Here is an 18,017-nt window from a genome sequence, read left to right as displayed (position 1 = left end):
AGGGACATATATGAAAGTAGTAGAAACAAGGATGAGAAGAACAGAGGAAGAAAGAAGAGGAGTTGAGAGGGAAAACAAACAGTAACAACTTTAGCCTACCTCATAGATTGCTCCTTACTACTAATTGAAGACTACAGAGTAATACATTTCGGTTATACTTTAATGTCCTATACATCAACCACGCCAGAAATTGTAAGCAAAAATTTTAACGAAAGGATAATGATTACCTATTCCATCGACAGTCCAAGGATGTGAAGACTCACGTATAGCACGCTTATTGGATGTTACTTCTGGTGGTGTGGGACTAACAGGAGGCTGAAATGAAGGATTTGATAGTGACGTTTCTTGAAACGAAGGAGTCAACTGAATGGAAGGAGTTGTCTATTCCGTGGCCTGAAATGAAAAAGTTCGTTGTCTTGTGGCCTGAAAAGGAGGAGTTGGCAGTGTTGTGGCCTGAAATGAAGTGGTTTGTTGTCTTGTGGTTTGCTGTCTTGTGGCTTGAAATTAAGGAGTTGGTAGTGATGTTGCCTGAAATGAAAGAGTCGTTTGTGGAAGGAGTTGTCAGCCTCGTGGCCTGAAATGAAAGAGTTTGATGTCTTATGGCCTGAAATGAAGGAGTAGGCACTGTTGTGGCCTAAAATGAAGCGGTTTGCTGTCTTGTGGCTTGAAATAAAGGAGATGGTAGTGATGTTGCCTGAAATGAAGGAGTCGGGTGCGATGTAGTCGGGAATAAAGGACCCAATTGTGATGTCATATCTTGTGTCACATCAATAGGTTGTGAAGGGGGCACTGATTGGACTGACTTTTGCAGGTTCTAGAAACGTTTGGTCTCCGACATATCTACAATCAACAAAAAAAGTGATAGAAAACAAAATAAAAAATAAAGTGTATATATATATATATATATATATATATATAAGAAAAAATAAACAAACAAAGATACACAAAAATTGACATGCCTATTCAGACATATGCTCATCTATTGTAATTTGGATATTCTCATAAGCAACATCAAAAAATTGTTCAAGTTCTTGTTGTTGGTATGGTTGATTCTCATATATTTCATTTTCATCAACCTCTCCCATATCATATAAATCTCTCAGCTTTAGATGTACAGCCACACTCCATTCTTTATCAGTTTCATTATCAATATAGTAAATCATATTTGCTTGAGATGCTACAATGTAAGGATCATCATCCTCACGATCACCAATATGATTCAGTTTAGAAAAATTAACAAAGTTAAAATTCCAAGCATCTTTCTGAACCCTCTTTCACGAGTAGTGTCAGCCCACTGGTATTTGAAGAGCACAACCGTTAATAGAAAATAATTAAGCTCAATAATATCTTCTAACTTCCCATAGTACGACAAGTCTGCTTGCCTTGCACTTCTATCAGCACTAGATGCAACACAAGAGGTGTCAGAGGTAAGAAAAACTCCACTATTTTGAGTTTTTAATCCTTGATCTCTAGACAAAACTCAAAATTTGAATCCATTAATGTTATAGCAGTGAACCTTCTAGCATCTGGCATTGGACCTCGTGCTAGAAACTTTATATCAGTAGAGATGGTGTCTGCAATTTTTGGGTTCATAATCTAATAATAACAAACTTATTTTAGTCAAGCATATTAAATCCAAGGAGAATAGCTACGTAAAGCAAATATTATTATACCATTCACTCACCCGCTTTGGGAACCAATAAGGAAACTCTTTATTAACCTTCCTCTCTAAATCTGATGCTGAAGGTCTCCGTCCTCTTGTGCTCTTTTTTATGTGATCCCTAAACTCACTTCAAAGGAGCTAACTATATCAATTTTAATTAATTTAATCTAAACTTTTACCGTTATTCATATCAATTTTATTTACTTACTCAATAAATGGATTCACTGCTACACAATTAAATAACACATATCGATGAGCTTGCGTCTTCACCAATGGAGTCAAGGGGAATGTTGAGGAGCTTCCAACTGGTTTACCTTGTAGAGGGAAGATAGAGGACATTTCAGAAGCCTCATTAAGATTTGGTTCATCATTTACACGTCTAGGCCTATTCAGCCTTGACTCAATCCTCTCAAAGTAACGAGAACAAAAAGTTAGAGCTTCTTCAACAATGTAACCTTTAGCTATGGAACCTTCTGGTTGTGCCTTGTTCCCTACGAGGGACTTAAAATGACCTAACAACCTATAACATAAAATGAAATAGGTTTAGAACAAGCACTTAACTTGAATTAATATAACATATATCAAAATTTCGAATAAGAAATATTTTAACTTTCAACAAAATACATCCACATGTAATGTACCAGACCACCTTGTATTGCTTTATCTACTAGATGGACAGTTAAATGAACCATTATAGTAAAGAACGATGGTGGGAATAATATCTCCATGTGGCAAAGTGTGAGCACAATGCGATCTTGTAACTTTTCAAGATCCGCCAAACTCAAACTTTTAAGACAAAGTTCTCTGAAAAAAGAAGAAAGCTCTACTAAGACTACAACAACCTCCTTTGGCAGCACATTGCGAATTGCTATTGGTAGCAATTGTTCCATAATGTATCAATCATGACTCTTTAATCCAAAGATTCTCCTTTGGTCCAGATCAATGCAATCAGAAATATTACTCGAGTAACCATCCGGCAATGAAATATTCTTTAAAGTTGTGAGAAAGGCCACTTTCTTTTCCTTTGAAATGGTAAACACAGCAAGCCGACAATTATCATTCTCATCAGGCCAAAGATCACACCTTATACCCATATCTTGTAAATCTTTTTGTGCCTTAATATTATCTTTTGACTTGTCTTTATCATTGAGCAATGAATATATAATATTGTCAAACACATTCTTTTCGGTGTGCATGACGTCTAAATTGTGGCACAACGAGTTGAATTCCCAATATGGAAGATTAAAGAATATATTTTTTTCCTCCATTGTTGCGCTGCACCTTGCCCAATATTTCTTTGTCTAGATCTTTTTCCTTCTCTCATTCAACTCAGTCAGTTTTTCAAATGTAACATCAATATCTTTCAGTTATTGTAAAATATCATATCCAGATAACTTTCTTGATGGGTTTATTTCCTCCACATTTCTATCAAAGTGATGCCTCATCAATCTAAATTTATGATTTTTTGCTAAAAATCTACGATGACCAATAAAGCACCACTTTTTACTATGGCGAAGCCGACAAGGTTCTGCATCAAAATTACAAGTGGGACATGCTAAACCAGTATGTGAGTTCCAGCCAGATAAGATATCGAATCCAGAAAAGTCACTAATTATCCACATAAGAGCTGCTCGCAATCTAAAAATCTCATTCTTTGATGAATCAAAAGTTTCGACACCCTCACTCCACAACTCATTCAACTCCTTAATAAGGAAATGTAGGTAAACATTTATGTTATTTTCCGCCGTACGTGGACCAGGAATGATCATTGAGAGAATAAAATTTGGTTGTTTCATACACAACCAAGGAGGAAGGTTGTATGGAACTAAAATAACTGGCCAAATGCTATAATTATTACTCATTGTACCAAAAGGATTGAAGCCATCACTAGTTAGGCCTAGCCGAATATTTCGAGGTTCAAAAGCAAATTCAAAAAAAATTGTATCAAACCTCTTCCATGCCTCACCATCTCTAGTATGCCTCATGATTCCATCTCTGTTACCATCCTCAGCATGCCATCTCATATGTTTTTCTATTTTAGAGCACATGAACAATCTCTGCAACCTTGGTTTTAATGAAAAGTAATACAAAATCTTTGCAGGCTTCTTGATTTTCTTCTAATCTGTAGCAGACACAAGATCTTCATTTCTCTTCTTGTTAGGCTTCCACCTAGAAGTGTGACAATACTTACATGTTTTCTCATTAGCATCATTCCCCCAAAATAACATACAATCATTTGGACAAGCATCTATCTTGATATAATCGAGACAAAGTTTACTAATGGTTTTCTTGGCCTCATAAAAAGAATGAGGGGTCCTTGCAAATGTAAATGCGTCCCTCAACAAATCTAGTATCATGGTCATTCCCTTGTCACTTAGCCCAGACAAACACTTTATGTGATACAATTTTAATAAAAATTCTACTTTTGAGTACTTGGATCCTTTATACAATTCTTGACTTCCATCTCTAAGCAACTCGAAAAAGTCTTTGTCATTTGAAGCAGGCTCATCTGTTAACCTATCTTCACCACCCACTATTTGTGATGGACCTACATCAACCCCATCATGACTTAGGCCCCCAAATGCTTCATTGATCAGTAATTCACAGGATTTTCAGGAGGTAATGTATTTTGTATAACCTCAATATTTCTAGAATTAGGCAACGCATTCCTTTCACCATGAATACCCCAAGTGACATAATTTTGAGGGAATGGTTTGCAAATCAAATGATCAAGCACTACATCTCTAGCGTGCCACTTTGCGAATCTATAATTTGGACAAGGACATTTTATTCTATCTCCTACAATAGGATTAGCAAATACAAAATCTAAAAACTTATTTAAACCAAGCAAATATCCACTGGTGTTCCTTGGCTTTCTAAATATTCATATATGAAGAATCTGTTATTTAAATTCCTTTATTGTATAAGAAAATATGTGGCCTATAAATACAGAAATCTCATAGAAGATAGAAATTTTGGAAAACTCCAATAGATCAGGAAAAAAAGAAGCAGAAATATGGAGCAACTCTTATCCAACCCTATTTATAAGTATATCTAAAGTTATTTATGGACTAAAGACTTATACAGTACTAAACAACTTACAATTTATGAAGGAACTATTTCTATATCTAAAGTTATTTGAGAACTAACGACTTACACATTACTAAACAACTTGAATAAACAAAAAATACTTAAAAAAGAATTGAAACATACAAAATAAATTTCTTACCTCCATATCGACAGAATTCCAAAACCGTCTACTATAATTTTCGATAAATTAGCCTCTATGTCCTATTTGATCAAAACAATAAAAATTATACTCGAAACAGAAAAATATTTGACCAATTAAAAACTTACATAAAGCAGAATTACAAATACAGAGAACTTTTTAGTTTTTATTTTTCAAATCAAACTCCATGACAGAAAAGTAAAAGTCAATAATTCTTATATGTTAAGTAAAATGTTGTGCCTATAATCAAATTCAAAAATCCAGAATTAGAAGAAACCGGCATGAACTAGATTTTCCATCATGCAATTTAAATTATCTAAATTACTTACCCAAAACAACAAAATAAAAAATAGAAAAAAGAAACCCTAAACAGTAAAAGGAACTGGCCAACTTTAAAGTATTTTACCTAGACAAACAGGGTAATATTAATGTCAAAACTCTAAATAATAAATGTGATTTCAAATTTTTGTAGGCTCAACCAAAAGTAAAGAAAAAAATGCAAACTGATTGTAAGAAAAAAAAAATACTAGACTTCAAATCCTTAGAACTTCAGCAAAGTTAACCAATTTTTCAGTGAAAAACAAGAAAAAAAGTAAAACGTTTCTTATGATTTACCATATGTGCATGCACAAGTGTATATAAATTTTCGAAAATTTTCACAACTATTAAAAAAGAATACTTCAATTAACAATGAAGAAAGGAAAAATTTGGTACAAATCAAAAAACATCTAACATAAGAAGTAGTAATTGGGGAACTGTATGAAATATTCATTATCTAATCACGATTCCACTATTTACAACAAGCAGTTGGTAGAAAGGTTAAACCTCATGTTAATCCCACAGCCAACGTGAATTGATTTCAACTGGTAAAAAATATCTTGTTCCTAAAATATCACAATGGCTGAAAAAATATATTGTTCATCAAATGGGTGAAATGGTACAGGAGGGGATTTAGTGGCTGAATCCAAAAGCATCTAACATAAATTAACAATATATCCAAAATCAAAATACCTGTAGAGTGAGAATTTCAATTTGAAGAGATTATGGTTTCCTGCAGAGAGAGAGAGGAGTGTGAAATAAATTAGGCATTTTTTTAGGGTTGCGGAAGTTTACAACCCCCTCCCCCCCAACCCCTACATTGTATAATTTTGTGGGGATAACAAATTGCCGCAAATTTATGCAAATTCCGGAGGTTACTTATACCCTCCGCAAATAAACCTCTGAAATTTACCCATTTTTTTGTAGTGTGCTGCTAGTTGCTTGATTTAGGAGCCACACATATATGAGGTGATGAGCGTATATGCACAGCTAGGTTATGACCATATCCGATAGAGATTGACTTATGATATGACTTATTTGAATTATGTGAATTTATTATCCATGTTTCATTGATTTTATGACTATGTGATGACTCATGATTATATCTTAGAATCATGCTTAAGGTTATGACTTGTTGAATTGGACATAAAGGATTATTTTTCCATATCAAGCTTTCTTATTAAGCCGTAGTCATATTCTTCTCTTATTTGACTCGTAATTTGGTGGTCAAATGACTTAATTTAATCATGTTAAATATTATGACTAGACTCATCAATGTTGAAATTGCTCAGCGAATTGTTATGATAAATTAAATTACATGATTAGCTATAACCATCTTTTAGCCATGTGAGTTTTTATCTGCATTTCTATTATTGTGTTGCGGTGCCTCTTAATCATATCATCTCATACACATATGTATAAGTGAGAGAGTTGGATATTGAAAAGAATTGAGAATTTTGACACCAAGGACATCGTGAGCGGATATTGATTATTGATGGTATTATGATTGGATCGAGTTGCACGCTTTAGTATTATTATGATTTGATTGGGTTGCACGCCGTAACGGTAATATGATTAGATCGGATCACACGCTGCAACAATATTAGTAGTGGATCTAGTTGTATGCCGCAAAAATGCTGTCACGACCCAAGCTAACCCTGTCGTGATGGCGCCTATCGTGGTACCAGGCAAGCCGACCTTTCCAAGACTCTTTCAAAATTTTAAGAGAAGTGAATTAAAACATTTAAAATATCCGGAGTTTTTCATAAATACGGTGTAAAACCGAAATAAAAACATGAGTGAGAAAAAATAGCCCGACATTGGGGTGTCACTAAGTCATAAGCATCTAGATAACCAAACTAATACAACCAGTGTCTAAGTATCAATACAAGATAGAAAGAAATATATAAAAGGAGAGACAAGGCCCTGCGGGCGCTGGCAGCTACCTCGTAGTCTCCGGTACTCGATCTTCCCGGACTCAACGACCTCCGAATCAAACACACCTAGATCTGCACATGAAGTGCAGGGTGTAGCATGAGTACAACCAACTCAGCAAGTAACAGAAATAAATAAGGAACTGAGAAGCAGTGACGAGCTATACAGTACAGTTCATTTTAAAAGTTTTCAGCAAAGAGTGAATGTGCTTTAAAATCTTGTGGTATAAGTCAAAACAGTTCGCGCTCATGTAAAAAGGATATGAATCTTCCAGAAATTTCACAACAACAACAACAACAGATACAACCAAGTGCAACAATAAATAAAGCAGGTACAGCCTCTCAAAGCAGCAGTCACTCAACCCATCTCAACCTCACACTCTCGGCTCTCAGCCCTCAATACACACTCTCAATAGGTACCTGCGCTCACTAGGCGTGTTCAGACTCATGAGGGGCTCCTACAACCCAAGTGCTATAAGCACGGACAACTCACGTGCTGCACGGATAACTCACGTGCTATAATATCATATCTGGATCCGCACGGACAACTCACGTGCTGCACGGACAACTCATGTGCTATAGTATAAACATAAGGATCCGTACGGACAACTCACGTGCCATAGAACAATACCTCACAACCAGGCCTTCAACCTTACTCAGTCATGAACCTCTCTAGTCTCATAGCTCTCAATAAAGAAAGGGAAAGCAGCCCAAATCAAAGTGTTACAGTATATCATCAGGGAAAAACAAATAACAGAGACTGAGGTAAACATGTATAAGAATCACTATGACTGAGTATAACTACCATGAACGGAATATAGCCTAAGCATGACTTCTAACATGAAAGGCAGTCAAGTTCTAGTAAACACAGGAATGCATATAAACACAAATAAAGGCTATTAGACTTCACAGTCTCCCGGGACGGACCAAGTCTCAATCCCCATGGTGTACAACCACACGCCCGTCACCTAGCATGGGTTCCACCTCCAAACAGTCACATTATACCAAACTTCGAGTTTCATACCCTCAAGACCAGATTTAAAACTGTTACTTACCTCAACAGTATAGAACTCCTACTCTGGAATGCTCTTGCCCCTCGATTCGGTCTCCAAATGCTCCGAATCTATTTACAATCAGTACAATACCATCAATGTATGCTAAAGGAATGAATTCCACAAGAAAATATCAAATTAGACTCAAAACCCGAAATTGGCTCAAACCCGGCCCCCTGGCCCACGTCTCGAAATCCGACAAAATTTACAAAACTAGAAAACTCATTCACTCACGAGTCTAACCATACTAAATTCATCAAAATCTGACATCGTTTGGTCCTTCTAATCCTTAAATCACTCTCCAAAAATCCCTAGCCCTAACCCCTCATTTTCACTAATTACATGATTAAACAACGGGAAATTACCATATATACGAGTATTAGGGCTCAAGCAACTTACCTCACTGATAGCCCTTGAATCACCCTTCAAATATCACTCCAAAAGCTCCAAAAACCGACTTGAAAATGGTGGAAATGAACCAAATTCGCGAAGGGTTCTATTTATGGTTTCTGCCAAGGCATTTCGCACCTGCGGACAATTTCACGCTTCTGCGCCACCACACCTGCGGAAAATCCATCGCAGGTGCGGAACTCACTTAGGAGCCCAGGTTCCGCATCTGCGTCACAAAACCCCGCCCCTGCGAAAGCGCACCTGCGCGTTTTCCTTTCGCTTCTGCGAAGCAGCCCAGCGTCCCCCCGCTTTCCGCATCTGCGCCCCCGGTTTTGTACCTGCGGGCTCGCAGATGCGACCTCCAACTCATACCTGCGCATCCTGCATAACCCAGCGCTGCCTGCTCCTGCGGACTCCCCTTGCGCACCGGTGACCTCGCACCTGCGTCTCCTCCTTCCGCAGATGCGGAAATAGCAGTAGGAGCAGCTTCAACTGCATTTTCCAACTTCGACAAATCTGTTAACCACCCGGAATCACCCCGAGGCCCTCGAGACCTCAACAAAAAATACCAACAAGTCATATATCAACATACAAACTTAGTCGAACCTTTGAATCACTCAAAACAATATCCAAATACAAAATTTCCCTCGGATTCAAGCCTAAGAACTTTTAAATTTCCAAATTCGGCAACCGATGCCGAAACCAACCAAACTACGTTCGAATGACCTCAAATTTTGTACACACGTCACAAATGACACTACGAACCTACTCCAACTGCCAAAATTCCATTCCGACCCCGATATCAAATTTTCCACTGCCGACCAAAATTGCCAAATTTCCAACTTTCGCCAATTCAAGCCTAATTCCACTCCAGACCTCCAAATCAATTTCCGGACGCGCTCCTAAGTCCAAAATCACCTAACGAAACTAATAGAACTATCAGAATTAAATTCCGATATCGTTTACACACAGGTCAACATCTAGTTGACTTTTCCAACTTAAGCTTCTACTTTAGAGACTAAGTGTCTCATTCCACTCCGAAACTACTTCAGACCCGAACCAACCAACCCGATATAACATAATATAGCTGAAAAGCACAAAAGGAAGCAGAAATGGGGGAAACGGGGCTATGACTCTTGAAACGATCGGTCGGGTCGTTACATCCTCCCCTTCTTAAATAATCGTTCGTCCTCGAACGGGTCCAGAAACATACCTGGAGTCTCTAATAGGTGTGGATATCTGCTCCGCATCTCCCACTCGATTTTCCAAGTGGCCTCCTTTACAGGTTGACCTCTCCACTGCACTTTTACTGAAGTTATATCCTTTGACCTCAACCTTCGAACCTGCCGATCCAAAATAGCCATCGGATCCACCTCATAAGTCATATCACCCTTCAACTGAACCGTGCTGAAATCCAGAACATGGGACGGATCTCCAATATAATTTCGGAGCATGGAAACATGAAACACTGGGTGCACACTCGACAAGCTGGGTGGCAAGTCAAGCTTATAAGCCACCTCCCCAATCCTCTGAAGAACCTCTAAAGGCCCAATGAACCGGGGGCTCAACTTGCCCCTCTTCCCAAACCTCATAACACCCTTCATGGGTGATACCTTCAGCAAAACCTTCTCCCCAACCATGAAAGATACATAACGGACCCTCATGTCCGCATAGCTCTTCTCCCTAGACTGCGCCGTGCGAAGCCTCTCCTGAATCAATTTTACCTTATCTAATGCATCTTGGACCAAGTCTGTACCCAAGAGCCTAGCCTCACCCGGCTCGAACCATCCTACAGGAGATCTATACCTCCTTCCATATAAAGCCTCGTACGGAGCCATCTCAATACTTGATTGGTGACTGTTGTTATATGCAAACTCAGCGAGTGGCAGAAACTGGTCCCATGAACCCCCAAAGTCAATGACACAAGAGCGCAACATGTCCTCCAATATCTGAATAGTGCGCTCGGACTGCCCGTCCGTCTGAGGGGTGAAAAGATGTGCTCAACTCAACCTGAGTACCTAACTCTCGATGCACGGCCCTCCAAAACTGCGAAGTGAACTGAGTGGCCCTATCTGAAATGATGAAAACTGGGACACCATGCAGTCGAACAATCTCTCGGATGTAAATCTCAGCCAACCGCTCTGAAGTGTAAGTAGTACCAACTGGAATGAAGTGCACGGACTTGGTCAGCCAATCCACAATAACCTAAATAGCATCGAACTTCCTCGAAGTCCGTGGGAGCCCAACTACAAAGTCCATGGTGATCCGCTCCCACTTCTACTCCAGAGTGTCTAATCTCTGAAGCAAGCCACCCGGTCTCTGATGCTCATACTTAACTTGCTAACAGTTGAGACACCGAGCTACAAACCCAACTATATCCTTCTTCATCTGCTTCCACCAATAGTGATGTCTTAAATCCTGGTATATCTTCGCGACACCCGGATGGATGGAGTACCGCGAGCTGTGGGCCTCCCCAAGAATCAACTCCCGAAGCCCATCTACATTAGGCACACATATCTGGCCCTGCATCCTCAACACACTGTCACTGCCAATAGTCACATCTCTGGCATTACCTTGCCGAACTCTATCCTGAAGAACAAGAAAGTGAGGGTCATCATACTGACGCCCCCTAATACGGTCATAAAGAGAAGACCTGGAGACCACGCAAGCCAATACCCGACTAGCCTCCGAAATATCCAATCTCACAAGCTGGCCCGCTAAGGCCTGAACATCCAATGCCAAAGGTCTTTCTGCTACTGGAAGATATGCTAAACTCCCCAAACTCTCCGCCCGGCGGCTCAAAGCATCGGCCACCACATTGGCCTTCCCCAGATGGTACAGAATAGTGATATCATAGTCCTTAAGAAGCTCCAACCATCTCTGCTGACGCAAGTTAAGATCCTTATGCTTGCTGCAGACTCCGGTGATCAATATAGATCTCACAATGAACCCCATACAAATAGTGACGCCAAATCTTCAAGGCAAGAACAATGGCTGCTAACTCAAGATTATGGACAGGATAATTCTTCTCATGGGTCTTCAACTGGCGCGAGGCGTAGGCAATCACCCTACCCTCCTGCAACAAAACCCAAACAATTCCCATCCTCGAGGCATCATAATACACGGTGTAAGAACCTGAAGCTGATGGCAAAACTAACACTGGAGTTGTGGCCAAAGCAGTCTTGTTCTACTGAAAGCTCTCCTCACACTCGTCCGACCACCTGAATGGAGCACCCTTTTTGGGTCAATTTGGTTAAGGGCAAAGCAATAGATAAAAATACCTCCATAAAGTGACGGTAATAACCCGCCAAACCAAGAAAGCTCCTAATCTCCGTGGCTGAGGGCGGTCTAGGCCAACTCTGCACTGCCTCTATCTTCTTCGGATCCACCTGAATACCCTCACTGGACACCACGTGCCCCAATAATGCTACTAAACTGAGCCAAAACTCACACTTGGAGAACTTTGCATACAACTTCTCCTCCTTCAATCTCTGTAATACAATCTTCAAATGTTGAGCGTGCTCCTCCTAGCTACGGGAGTACACCAGGATGTCATCAATGAATACAATAATGAATGAGTCCAAATGGGGCTAGAATACACTGCTCATCAAATGCATGAACGTTGCTGGGGCATTGGTCAGCCCAAAAGACATCACCAAGAACTCATAATGGACATATCGGGTCCTGAAAGCTATCTTAAGAATATTCGAATCCAGAATCTTCAGCTGGTGATACCCGGACCTCAAATCAATCTTGGAGAACACCCTCGCTCCCTGAAGCTGGTCAAATAAATCATCAATATGAGGCAAAGGATACTTATTCTTGACTGTGACCTTGTTCAATTGCATGTAATCAATACACATTCTTATGGAACCATCCTTCTTTTTCACAAATAGAACCGGTGCACCCCAAGGTAATACACTAGGCCGAATAAACCCCTTATGAAGGAGTTCCTGAAGTTGTTCTTTCAATTCCTTCAACTCCGCCGGTGCCATACGATACGGTGGAATAGAAACGGGATGAGTGCCCGGCACCAAATCAATACCAAAGTCAATATCCCTGTCAGGCGGCATGCCCGACAAGTCTGCAGGAAACACATCCGGAAAATCACGTACCACCGAAACAGAATCAATGGTAGGAGTCTCTGCACCAACATCCCTTACAAAAGCCAAATAAGACAGGCAACCCTTCTCAACCATATGCTGAGCCTTTAAATATGAAATCACCCTACTTGGTATATAATCTACAGAATCTCTCCACTCAACCCTCGGAAATCCTGGCATAGCCAACGTCACGGTCTTTACGTGACAATCTAGAACAGCATAACATGGAGATAACCAATCCATACCCAATATCACATCAAAGTCAACCATACTGAGCAACAATATATCTACTCGGGTCTCCAGAACCCCAATAGTCACCACACATGACCGATATACACGATCCACAATAATAGTATCGCCCACAGGAGTAGATACATGTACAGATAAAACTAAAGACTCACGGGGCATATCCAGAAAATGGGTGAAACACGATGAAACATATGAATACATGGAACCAGGGTCAAATAATACGGAGACATCTCTGTGACAAACTAAGACAATACCTGTAATCACAGCAGCTGAAAAAATAGCATCTGGTCTGGCAGGGAAGGCATAGAAACGGGCCTGGCCACCCCCTGATCTGCCTCCCCCTCTAGGGCAACCCCTAGCTGACTGGGCTCCGCCCCTAGCTGACTGAGCTCCACCCCTAGCTGGCTGAGCGGGTGGTGGAGGAACTGGTGCTGGTGCTATCGGCCGAGTACTCCGCTGTGGAGTCCCACCCAATAGCCTAGGGCAATCACTCATAATGTGAACAAAATCTCTGCACTCGAAACAACCCCTCCTCTGACGAAACTGCTGCTCCTGATGCCCAAAAGAACTACCTGAGGATACTTGAGCGGGCGAGGCATGATGAGAACTCTGCGTTGGTAGTGCACTGAATGATGACTGGCCCTGCTGATGACTGTGAGAACCATGGCAAGATGATGCATCACGGTGAAATAGCCGAGCTGTCTGAGCCTGTCTGAAATGACGACCCCTACCTTGCTGGAACTGACCCCAAAAGGAGCATCATTGAATCCACCCTGACCACGAGACCTCTTGGCCTCCCTCTCAACTTTCTCCTGACCGTGAACCATCTCAATCTGCCGAGCAATGTCGACAACCTCATCAAAGGTAGCACCAGACACCCTCTTTATGGTCATGAGCAACCGTAGCTGAAAAATGAGACCATCTATAAACCTCATGATCCTCTCCCTGTCTGTGGGAACCAACCAGATAGGATGACGGGCCAACTCTAAGAATCGCAACTCATACTGCGTCACAGACATGTCGCCCTGGCGAAGCTGCTCAAACTGCCTGCGCAGTTCCTCTCTGCGGGACTGAGGCACAAACTTTTCCAAAAAGACTACGGAAAACTGCTACTAAGTAAGGGGTGCTGCGCCAATAGGCCTACACCTCTCGTAAGTCTCCCACCATCTGAGTGCAGCCCCAGAAAACTGAAAGGTAGTGAATGAGACCCCACAAGTCTCCAGAATACTAGCAGTACGAAGTATCCTCTGACACCTGTCCAAGAAGTCCTGAGCATCCTCTCTCTCTGTGCCACTGAAAGGTGGCGGCTGGAGTCTCCCAAACCTCTTCAACCTATGCTGATCATCCTCAGGCATAGCAGGAACCACAGAATCCTGTGCAGCTGCAACCAGTTGGGCTGGTGGTGCCTCCGGTGTCTGAAGCCCCTGAACAACCTGCTCGGGTGTGCGAGCAATGGGAGTCTGAATGCCTCCCCCGGCCTGAAAAGTGGTTACGGCAGTCGACATAGAGACCTCCTGAGCAAGGCCGATAAACGCTGTCAGAATCTGAACTAGGGCCTCCTGAAGGCCTGGAATCACAATAGGCACAGGTGGTGCCTGAGCTGGTGCATCAACAACTGGAACCTGGTCCTGATCTGGGACAACCGGTGGATCTGCAGGTACTTGCCCCAGCTGCTGTATAGGCTGCACCTCTACCCCTAGCACGGCCTCTACCGCGGCCTCGGCCTCTCGCGGCCCTGGCTGGTGGTACTGGTGGCTGACCCTCCTGACCGGTAGCACGAGTCCTCACCATCTGTGAGAGAATGAAACAACAAATGTTTAGTTACTAGAATCAACAGATTTGCACGATAAGAATTCAAGAATGTGGAATTTTTCCTAAAGGTTCTGCAGCCTCTCGAAGATAAGTACAGATGTCTCAGTACCGATCCACAAGACTCTACTACACCCGCTCATGACTCGTGAGACCTATATAACCTAGGTTCTGATACCAATCTGTCACGACCCAAGCTAACCCTATCGTGATGGCGCCTATCGTGGTTCTAGGCAAGCCGACCTTTCCAAGACTCTTTCAAAATTTTAAGAGAAGTGAATTAAAACATTTAAAATAACCAGAGTTTTTCATAAATACGGGGTAAAACCCAAATAAAAACATAAGTATGGAAAAATAGCCCGACATCGGGGTGTCACTAAGTCATGAGCATCTAGATAACCAAACTAATACAACCAGTGTCTAAGTATCAATACAAGACAGAAAGAAATATATAGAAGGAGAGACAAGGCCCTGCGGACGCTGGCAGCTACCTCGTAGTCTCCGGTACTCGATCCTCCCAGACTCAACGACCTCCGAAATCAAACACACCTTGATCTGCACATGAAGTGCAGGGTGTATCATGAGTAGAACCAACTCAACAAGTAACAGAAATAAATAAGGAACTAAGAAGTAGTGACGAGCTATACAGTACAGTTCATTTTAAAAGTTTTCAGCAAAGAGTGAACGTGCTTTCAAATCCTGTGGTATAAGTCAAAACAGTTCGCGCTCATGTAAAACAGATATGAATCTTCCAGAAATTTCATAACAACAACAGATACAACCAAGTGCAACAATAAATAATGCAGGTACAGCCTCTCAAGGCAACAGTCACTCAACCCATCTCAACCTCACACTCTCGGCTCACAGCCCTCAATACACACTCTCAATAGGTACATGCGCTCACTGGGGGTGTTCAGACTCATGGGGGCTTCTACAGCCCAAGCGCTATAAGCACAAACAACTCACGTGCTGCACGGACAACTCACGTGCTATAGTATAAATATAAGGATCCGTATGGATAACTCACGTGCCATAGAACAATACCTCACAACCAGGCCTTCGGCCTTACTCAGTCATGAACCTCTCTAGTCTCATAGTTCTCAATAAAGAAAGGGAAAGCAGCCCAAATCAAAGTGTTACAATATATAATCAGGGAAAAACAAATAACAGAGACTGAGGTAAACATGTACAAGAATCACTATGACTGAGTATAACTACCATGAATGGAATACAGCCTAAGCATGCTTCTAACATGAAACACAGTCAAGTTCTAGTAAAAATAGGAATGCATATAAACACAAATAAAGTCTATTAGACTTCACAGTCTCCCGGGACGGACCAAGTCTCAATCCCTCACGGTGTACAGCTACACGCCCGTCACCTAGCATGGGTGCCACCTCCAAACAGTCACATTATACCAAACTCCGGGTTTCATACCCTCAAGACCAGATTTAAAACTGTTACTTATCTCAACAGCGTAGAACTCCTACTCCGAAATGCTCTTGCCCCTCGATTCGGTCTCCAAATGCTCTGAATCTATTCACAATCAGTACAACACCATCAATTTATGCTAAAGGAATGAATTTCACAAGAAAAATACCAAATTAGACTCAAAACCTGAAATTGGCTCAAACCCGGCCCCCGGCCCACCTCTCGAAGTCCGACAAAATTTACAAAACTAGAAAGCACATTCACTCACGAGTCTAACCATGCCAAATTCATCAAAATCCGACATTGTTTGTTCCTTCAAATCCTTAAATTACTCTCCAAAACTCTCAAGCCCTAACCCCTCATTTTCACTAATTACATGATTAAATAACGAGAAATCACCATATATACGAGTATTAGGGCTCAAGAAACTTACCTCACTGATAGCCCTTGAATCACCCTTCAAATATCACTCCAAAAGCTCCAAAAACTGACTTGAAAATGGTGGAAATGAACCAAATTCGTGAAGGATTCTATTTATGGTTTCTGCCTAGGCTTTTTGCACTTGCGGACAATTTCATGCTTCTGCACCACCGCACCTGCGAAAAATCAATCGCAGGTGCGGAACTCACTTAGGAGCCCAGGTTCCGCATCTGCGGCCCAAAACCCCGCCCCTGCGAAAGCGCACCTGTGCGTTTTCCTTCCGCTTTTGCAAAGCTGTCTAGCATTCCCCCTTTCTGCATCTGCGCCCCCGGTTTCGCACCTGCGGGCTCGCAGATGCGACCTCCAACTCGCACCTGCGCATCCTGCGTAGTCCAGCACTGCCCGCTCCTGCGGACTCCCCTTGCGCACCAGCGACCTCGCACCTACGACTCCTCCTTCCGCAAGTACGAAAATAGCAGTAGTAGCAGCTTCAGCTGCATTTTCCAACTTCGACAAATCCGTTAACCACTCGGAATCACCCTGGGGCCCTCGGGATCTCAACCAAAAATACCAACAAGTCATATATCAACATACAAACTTAGTCGAACCTTCAAATCACTCAAAACAACATCCAAACATCAAATTACCCTCGGATTCAAGCCTAAAAACTTTTAAATTTCCAAATTCAGTAATCGATGCCGAAACCAACCAAACCACGTCCAAATGACCTCAAATTGTGCACACACGTCACAAATGATACTACGAACCTACTTCAACTTTCGAAATTCCATTCCGACCCGGATATCAAATTTTTCATTGCCGACCGAAATCGCCAAATTTTCATCTTTTGCCAATTCAATCCTAATTCTTCCAGACCTCCAAATCACATTTCGGATGCGCTCCTAAGTCCAAAATCACCTAACGAAGTTAATGGAACCATCAGAATTAAATTCCGAGATCGTTTACACATAGGTCAATATCCGGTTGACTTTTCCAACTTAAGCTTCTACTTTAGAGACTAAGTGTCTCATTCCACTCCGAAATCACTCCGGACCCGAACCAACCAACCCAGTATAACATAATTAGCTAAAAAGCATAAAAGGAAGCATAAATGGGGGAAACGAGGCTATGACTCTCGAAACGACCGGCCGGATCATTACAAATGCTTAGTTACAGATCCGTCCCTCCGAGGTCAGGTAATTACCCATGTTACTTTGGGCCTTGTGAGCACAAGCACCCAAATTGGTGCTAGTTTGGACACTTGGTCAGTATCAGGTATATAAATTTGTGCAGTGAGGTATTGACATTGAATGGATATTGTGTTATCCCCCTTGTTTAAGCATTCATTGGCAGCTTAGATGCATGTAGTGGCTTCTATATTATATGTAAATGTTGATTGACCCGTATTATGATTATGAG

The 18,017-nt window shown here is 41.5% G+C and overlaps 1 long non-coding RNA gene across 1 annotated transcript; it reads right to left on the bottom strand.

The window, feature by feature from the left end:
• Nucleotides 1–997: 997 nt before the first annotated feature.
• On the bottom strand, nt 998–6,036 carry LOC107769140 (uncharacterized). Its single transcript, XR_001644336.2, has 3 exons — nt 5,904–6,036; nt 4,893–4,954; nt 998–2,183 (listed from the first exon to the last, which is right to left on the bottom strand). It is a non-coding gene; the product is annotated as an uncharacterized LOC107769140 (long non-coding RNA).
• Between the last annotated feature and the right edge of the window lie 11,981 nt (nt 6,037–18,017).

The sequence above is a fragment of the Nicotiana tabacum genome, chromosome 13 (genome assembly GCF_000715075.1).
Source record: "Nicotiana tabacum cultivar K326 chromosome 13, ASM71507v2, whole genome shotgun sequence".
Taxonomy (NCBI): Eukaryota; Viridiplantae; Streptophyta; class Magnoliopsida; order Solanales; family Solanaceae; genus Nicotiana; species Nicotiana tabacum.
This window is presented reverse-complemented; position numbering and strand designations above follow the sequence as displayed.